The following is an 8041-nucleotide window of genomic DNA, read 5'->3' as shown; positions in this document are numbered from 1 at the left end:
GTAGGGTCCTGGGGACCAGCATGTGGTCCGGGGACTGCAGCTCCAGGCCCAGTGCCCGCTGCTGGGTTTGCCACAGAGTCCTTTGGAGAGAGCCGGGACAACTGCTCCCTCCCCAGCCAAACAAGTTCTGAGCGGCTCTGGGAGGAATCCCGGTGCTGGCAAACACACAGGGGCTGTGAGCACCTTTGGAGGCTGTGGACACCAGAGAGGCTGGGTCTCGCAGCAGGCCCCAAACCCCACAGTCACCAGTCCGGCTGGAGAGTTTGGCGGGAGAAGCCAGGCCACTGTGGGGAACGGCAGGCTTGAACAGGAGGAATTTCTCAAGAGGAAGGAGTGAATAGTCAGACACTGTTTGGGGAATTCTCCTAAACTGATCAGTCACTCCAGCCTCACTGCCACCCAGCCGTGGGCGCGCGGGCACACGTGCAGGGAGAGCATCCCCGCACCCCAGTCCACAGAAGTAACCCTGGGGAAAGACCTGATTCCCACACCCAGGGTGCCAGGCTGAGGAGCCAGTGCCAGCTCCGCTGGCCGGCCGAGGAAGAAAAGCCATACCAATCACTCCTCAGCCTGCCGCAGCCAGCAAGAGCAGAAAAACTGGTTTGGCCACTTGAAACCAAGAGACTTTTGAACTTGATTCTATTTTTTTTTAACAATTTTTAATTTTTTAATTTTTATTGTTTTTATTCTCTTTTGATTTCTTTTTCCTCTTTCCTGATTTCTTGTTTTATTCCTTCCTTCTTCCTTTCCTCCAATTTTATCTCTTCTTCCTTCGTCTGCCTTTTCTATTTTTACTTTTTAAAATTTTTTCTAAATACCTACAAGTGAGACAAAATCCTGGATCTGTGAAAAGACTAAAGTTGAACCCAAAGAAGGGGCATCACGACAGCTGGGACAGTGAGACACATTTCACTCTGTGACTACAGAGAACCTGCAAGTTATTGCATATTTATATTATTATTATTTTTCCCGTATTCCTACATCTTTTTTAAATAGTATTTTTATATCCCTCTTCTTTGCATATAGTCTTTTTTTGCTAGGCTGGATATATTGTATTATCTGACAGCTTTCCCCTGATTATCTCTTTCCATACTGTATTGCTAATCTACTGTCCTTTAACTCACCTGTGCCCCATTAGCACAATACTCAAGGTTCTGTACTCCCTATTCTTCTTACCTAGATCTCACAGATTCTGTCATATGATTGTTGCCATATTACTGTAAATATCTGCTGTTCCATGCAATTGTAATTACTTCACAACACCCCCCCCCCCAGATCTTAGCCCATTTCAAAGTTTCCTGAACTCTATTACTGTAGTGGTTTACTCTATTTTCTCACACACTACACCTATTTACTATCCTTTTCTCTCACCTTACCCCAGAATCTGACCTCCCACAACCTCCCTGCTTTATAGATCCAACTCACAACCCTTCCTTCCACAACAAGAGTCTTATCTTCTTTCCATCCTTTCTAAAAATCAGCTAGCTGGGTGGAAGATCACGGTTAACACTATACATAGTCAAAGGATCGCCTATCTCTTGCCTACTTGCTACTACTGTAAATATCATAGAATTCTCTATTGCTGTCTTAAACCATTTTGCCTTCCCCCTTCAACTGTTGACAAAAAAGAATAGGTGGAGGTTGTGAACACCAGGATATCCACTGGAAGAGGAAACCCAACAACAAAGGAACCACTAACAGATAACAACAGAAGAAGGTGAAGGAGGGAGTAGTAACCACACAAACCTCAATCCAGGGCCTATCTGGAAATACAACTAAACAGTAGAGATAGTACCCAATACAAACAACTGAACAAGAGCAAGAGAGAATTCTTTAAACCTTATACACATGGAAGAACCAGCTTCAACACAATCTGCCCTCACCAGCAAAACAAAATACAGGAGGTGGTGGACAGAGTGACCCGCATTTAACCAGCTGGTGGGAAGGAACCACCAAAGAAAGACCCAACAACAATCAAAACCCAAAGGCAAACACAAAGCCAACTTAAATGACAGCCCAAGACCAGTGAGCTTGGGAGATCAAGGAAACTGCACCACTGAAACTCACTGCTATTCTACTAAAGAAGTTCACACCACAAACCCAGGGAGCCAGAACAGATCAATTTAAGAAGCTGAGGCAAACAAGAAGAGTCTCACAAAAAATGGGAAGACAAAGAAACAATCCCCAAATGAAAGGAAAGGAGGAAGCCTCAGAAAGAATGCTAAATGAAATAGAGGCAATTCAACTATCAGATATAGAGTTCAAAGCAATGATCATCAGGAAGTTCAATGAGCTCACAATGAGCTACCAGAAACTACAGGGAAGCTACAATGAACTCACTGAAAACTACATCAGCATAAAAAAGGAAATAGAAACTCTCAACAAGGGCCAAGAGGAAATGAAGAGTACAATTTCTGAACTGAAGAACACAGTAGAAGGAATGAAAAGCAAGATCGATGAAGCAGAAGATCCGATCAGCGAGCTAGAGGACAAAGTAAAAGAAAGCACCCAGAAAGAGCAAGAAAAGGAAAAGAGGCTCAGAAAGAATGAAGAGGGATTAAGAGAAATGCAAGACAATATGAAACGTAATATCCGTATAATAGGGATACCAGAAGGAGAAGAAGAAGAACAAGGGATAGAAAACCTATTTGAAAAAGTAACGAAGGAAAACTTCCCTAATTTGATGAGAGAAAAAGTCACACAAATCCAGGAAACACAGAGTCCCAATCAAGAGGAACCGAAAGAGACCCATCTCAAGACACATCATAATTAAAATGGCAAAATTTCAAGACAAAGGCAGCAAGGGAGAAACAGGAAGTAACATACAAGGGAGCCCCATTAAGGCTAACAGCTGACTTCTCAATGGAAACACTCCAAGCCAGAAGAGAATGGCAAGAAATATTCCAAGCAATGAGAACCACACGTCTGCAACCAAGGCTACTTTACCCAGCAAGGCTCTCAATCAAGATAGAAGGCCAAATAAGAAGCTTCTCAGACAAAAGAAGTCTAAAAGAATACACCTCCACTAAACCAGCTCTGCAAGAGATGCTAAAGGGACTGCTTTAAGGAAAGAAAGGAAAAGAGAGAGTGAGAGAAGAACACATGTACATAAAAGGCAATGAATAAGTACCTATTAATAATAACCTTAAACGTAAATGGATTAAATGCTCCAATCAAAAGACATAGAATAGCTGATTGGATAAGAAAGCATGACCCACACATATGCTGCCTACAAGAGACCCACCTCAGGATAAAAGACCTGAAGAGGCTGAAAGTGAAGGGCTGGAAACAAATTTTCCAAGCAAATGCACAGGAAAAAAAAGCCCGGGTAGCAATACTCATATCTGACAAAATAGACTTCCAAAAAAGGACTGTAAAGAGAGACCCAGAAGGTCATTTCATAATACTTAAGGGAAGAATCCACCAAGAAGACATAAATATTGTAAATATATATGCACCCAACATAGGAGCACCCAAATACATAAAGAAAATCTGATTTCAGAGTCTTCGGAAGAGTCCCAGCAAAACCAGGAGATTTAATAAAGAAGACAAATACACTTTCAGCTCCTATATGCCTGCTTGGAAACAGGAGTAATTAAGGCATAGTGTTATTTGCTTAACTTTATTTCCTATGTGCTTTATAGTACAAAATGCTTTCCTATTTCAAATATTCTCAAAAATACTAAAGGCAAAAATAAATTACTTCAAATAATTTCATAAAAAAAAAAAAAAGAAAATCTTAGAGGACTTCAAGAAAGATATTGACAGCAACACAATTATTGTGGGGGATTTTAATACCCCACTATCAAAAATGGACAGATCTTCCAAACAAAATATCAACAAAGATATTGTGGCATTGAACAATACCCTACATGAAATGGGCTTTACTGATATATACACAACCCTCCACCCCAAAGAAGCTAAATACACATTCTTTTCAAATGCACATGGAACATTTTCAAAGATTGACCAGATGATAGGACAAAGCCTCAACAATTTCAAAAAAGTTGAAATCATGCCAAACATTTTCTCGGATCACAAGGGACTGAAACTAGAAACCAACCCCAAGGAAAAAAACCCAAAACACTCAAATTCATGGAGATTAAATAGCATGCTATTAAACAACGAATGGGTCAAGAATGATATTAGGGAAGAAATCAAAAGGTTTCTGGAAACAAATGAAAACGAACTCACAACAACCCAAAACTTATGGGACACAGCCAAGGCAGTCCTGAGAGGGAAGTTCATAGCGATACAGGCCCACCTAAAAAAGATAGAAATATTTCAAACAAACAACCTAACCCTACGTCTACAAGAACTCAAGGAACAACAAAGACAGCCCAGAGCAAGCAGAAGGAAGGAAATAACCAAGATCAGAGCAGAATTACATGACATAGAGACTAAAAGCACAATTCTAAGGATCAATGAATCCAAGAGCTGGTTCTTTGAAAAGATAAACCAAATTGACAAGCCTTTAAGCAGACTCATCAAGAAAAAAAGAGAGAAAACCCAAATAAACACAATCAGAAATGAATGAGGAGAGATTACAACAGATACCACAGAAATACAAAGGATTGTAAGAAATTACTATGAAGAACTGTATGCCAAGAAATGTGAAAACCTAGATGAAATGGACAAATTTCTAGAAAAATATAATCTTCCAAAACTCAATGGAAAAGAAGCAGAAAGCCTGAACAAACCAATAACAGCAAAAGAAATTGAAGCAGTAATCCAAAAACTCCCAACACACAAAAGCCCTGGACCAGATGGTTTCACAGGAGAATTTTACAAAGCATTTAAGGAAGAACTAACCCCTATCCTTCACAGACTATTCCAAAAAATCCAAAAAGATGGAAGACTCCCAAACTCTTTTTATGAGACCAACATTATCCTAATTCCAAAACCAGATAAAGACACAACAAAGAAAGAAAACTACAGGCCAATATCGCTGATGAACATTGACGCTAAAATCCTCAACAAAATATTGGCAAACTGCATCCAACAGTACATTAAAAAGATCGTACACCATGACCAAGTGGGATTCATTCCAGGGATGCAAGGATGGTACAATATTCCCAAATCAGTAAATGTAATACATCACGTAAACAAAAGCAAAGACAAAAACCACATGATCATATCAATAGATGTGGAAAAAGCATTTGATAAGGTACAGCACCCATTTATGATGAAAACACTCAGCAAAGTGGGAATAGAGGGAGCATTCCTCAACATAATAAAGGCCATATATGAGAGACCTACAGCCAACATCATACTCAATGCGCAAAAAGTAAAATCTTTTCCACTAAGATCAGGAACAAGACAAGGCTGTCCAGTTTCACCACTTCTATTGAATATAGTACTGGAAGTTTTAGCCACAGCGATCAGACAAGAAAAAGAAATAAAAGGCATCCAAATTGGAAAGGAGGAAACAAAACTGTCACTGTTTGCAGATGACATGATAGTGAACATAGAAAATCCTATAGACTCCACCAAAAAACTGCTTGACCAATAAATGAATTTGGCAAAACAGCAGGATACAAAGTCAATATCCAGAAATCAAAGGTATTTCTGTACACCAACAATGAAACAGCAGAAGCAGAAATTAAGAAAAAAAAATCCCATTTGAAATAGCAAAAAGAAAAATAAAATACCTAGGAATAAACCTAACCAAAGAGGTAAAAGACCTGTATTCAGAAAACTACATAACACTGAGGAAAGAAATCAAGGAAGACACAAACAAATGGAAACATATACCATGTTCATGGATTGGAAGAATTAGTATCATCAAAATGTCCATACTACCCAAAGCAATTTACACATTCAATGCAATACCTATTAAAGTACCAATGGCTTACTTCACAGACATAGAACACACACTTCAAAAATTTATATGGAATCATAAACGACCCCGAATAGCTGCTGCAATTTTGAGAAAGAAGAGTAAAGTAGGAGGGATCACAATACCTGACACTAAACTATACTACAAGGCCACTGTAATCAAAACAGCCTGGTACTGGCATAAAAACAGGCACATGGACCAATGGAACAGAACAGAGAGCCCAGAAATAAACCCAAGTCTCTACGGTCAATTAATATTTGACAAAGGAAGCAGCAACATAAAATGGAGTAAAAATAGCCTCTTCAACAAATGGTGTTGGGAGAACTGGACAGCTACGTGCAAAAAAATGAAACTAGAGCACCAACTTACACCTTATACAAAAATAAATTCAAGGTGGATAAAAGACTTAAATATAAACTGTGACACCATTAAAGTCCTAGAAGAGAACATAGGTAGGAAAATCTCAGATATTTCACGCAGAAACTTTTTTACTGACATGTCTCCTAGAACAAGGGACATAAAGGAAAGAATAAACAAATGGGACCTCATCAAAATAAAAAGCTTTTGCACAGCTAAAGAAAACAGTATCAAAATAAAAAGAGAACCAAGTGTATGGGAAAACATATTTGCCAATGATACCTCAGACAAGGATTTAATCTCCAAAATATATAACGAACTTACATGACTCCACTCTAACAAGACAAGTAACCCAATTAAAAAATGGGCAAAGGACTTGAACAGGCACTTCTCCAAGGAGGACATACAGAGGATCCAAAGACACACAAAACAATGTTCAATATCGCTATCAGAGAGATGCAAATTAAAACCACAATGAGATACCACTTCACACCAGTCAGAATGGCCATCATAAACAAAGCAACAAACAACAGTGTTGGAGAGGTTGTGGAGAAAAGGGGACCCTAGTGCACTGTTGGTGGGACTGTAGACTGGTACAACCAGTATGGCACACAGTATGGAACTTCCTCAGAAAACTAAAAATGGATCTGCCTTTTGACCCAGCAATTCCACTGCTGGGACTCTATCCTAAGAACACTAAAACACCAATACAAAAGAACCTTTGCACCCCGATGTTCATAGCAGCACAGTTTACAATAGCTAGGTGCTGGAAGCAACCTAGATGCCCTTCAGTAAATGAATGGATCAAAAAACTATGGTACATTTACACAATGGAATTCTATGCAGCAGAAAGAAAGAGGGAGCTCCTACCGTTTGCAACAGCATGGATGGAGCTGGAAAGCATTATGTTAAGCGAAACAAGCCAGGCAGTGAAAGACAAATACCATATGATCTCACCTTTAACAGGAACCTAATGAACAAAACAAAGAAACAAGCAAAATATAACCAAAGACACTGAAATAGGGGACAGACTGACAGTGACCAGAGGGGAGAGAAGAGGGAATTTCAGGGGAGAATGGGAAGGGTTTACAGGAACAAATTTAAAGGACACATGGTCAAAAGCTAGGAGGAGGGTAGTAATGGGAGGGAAGTGGGGAGGGTTGGGTGGGTGGGCTGGAATGGGAGTAAAAGGGAGAAAATTGTACTTGAACAATGATTAAAATTAAATTAAAAAAAGAAAAAAAGCATAACTGTAGATACCCACTTTATTTTTACCTTTAATGAATTTAGAAAACTTCATTACAAATTTAATTTCCAGTTCAAGAATGGCTTAAAAGCAAATAAAATTAATTATTTAAAAAGAAATAGGGGAGGTTAAGAACAGTATAGGAAATGGAGAAACCAAGGAACTTCCATGCAGGACCCATGGACATGATCTAAGGGGTGGGGAATGCTGGGTGGGGGTTGGTGCAGGGCAGAGGGGAATAAAGGGGAGGAAAAAATGGGACATCTGTAATAGCACAATCAATAAAATATACTTTTTTAAAAAATGGATTTTAATACTGGAAATCTTTTTCACATTCTGGGAAAATAAGAAAGTTATTTTTCTGGATATTCCTATCAACACATGATTGTGTGCCCCTTTTTCATCATGCGTGTGATAGTTCTCCTGGGCTAACTTGACTCCAGCACAACACCCCATCGCAGCCCTTCATGTCCTGTGTTTGCCTTGCCTAATTTTCTCCTTATTTACTCCCCTAGAGCATAGAACAGTTATTGGAAAAATACAGATGTTAAGTTCTTTGAAACAAAGACTACATTTTGTTTTCTGAAGTGCTTTTAAAT

The sequence above is a fragment of the Phyllostomus discolor genome, chromosome 2, assembly GCF_004126475.2.
Source record: "Phyllostomus discolor isolate MPI-MPIP mPhyDis1 chromosome 2, mPhyDis1.pri.v3, whole genome shotgun sequence".
Taxonomy (NCBI): domain Eukaryota; kingdom Metazoa; phylum Chordata; class Mammalia; order Chiroptera; family Phyllostomidae; genus Phyllostomus; species Phyllostomus discolor.
The sequence above is the reverse complement of the archived record's forward strand: the minus strand, read 5'-3'. Positions refer to the sequence as shown.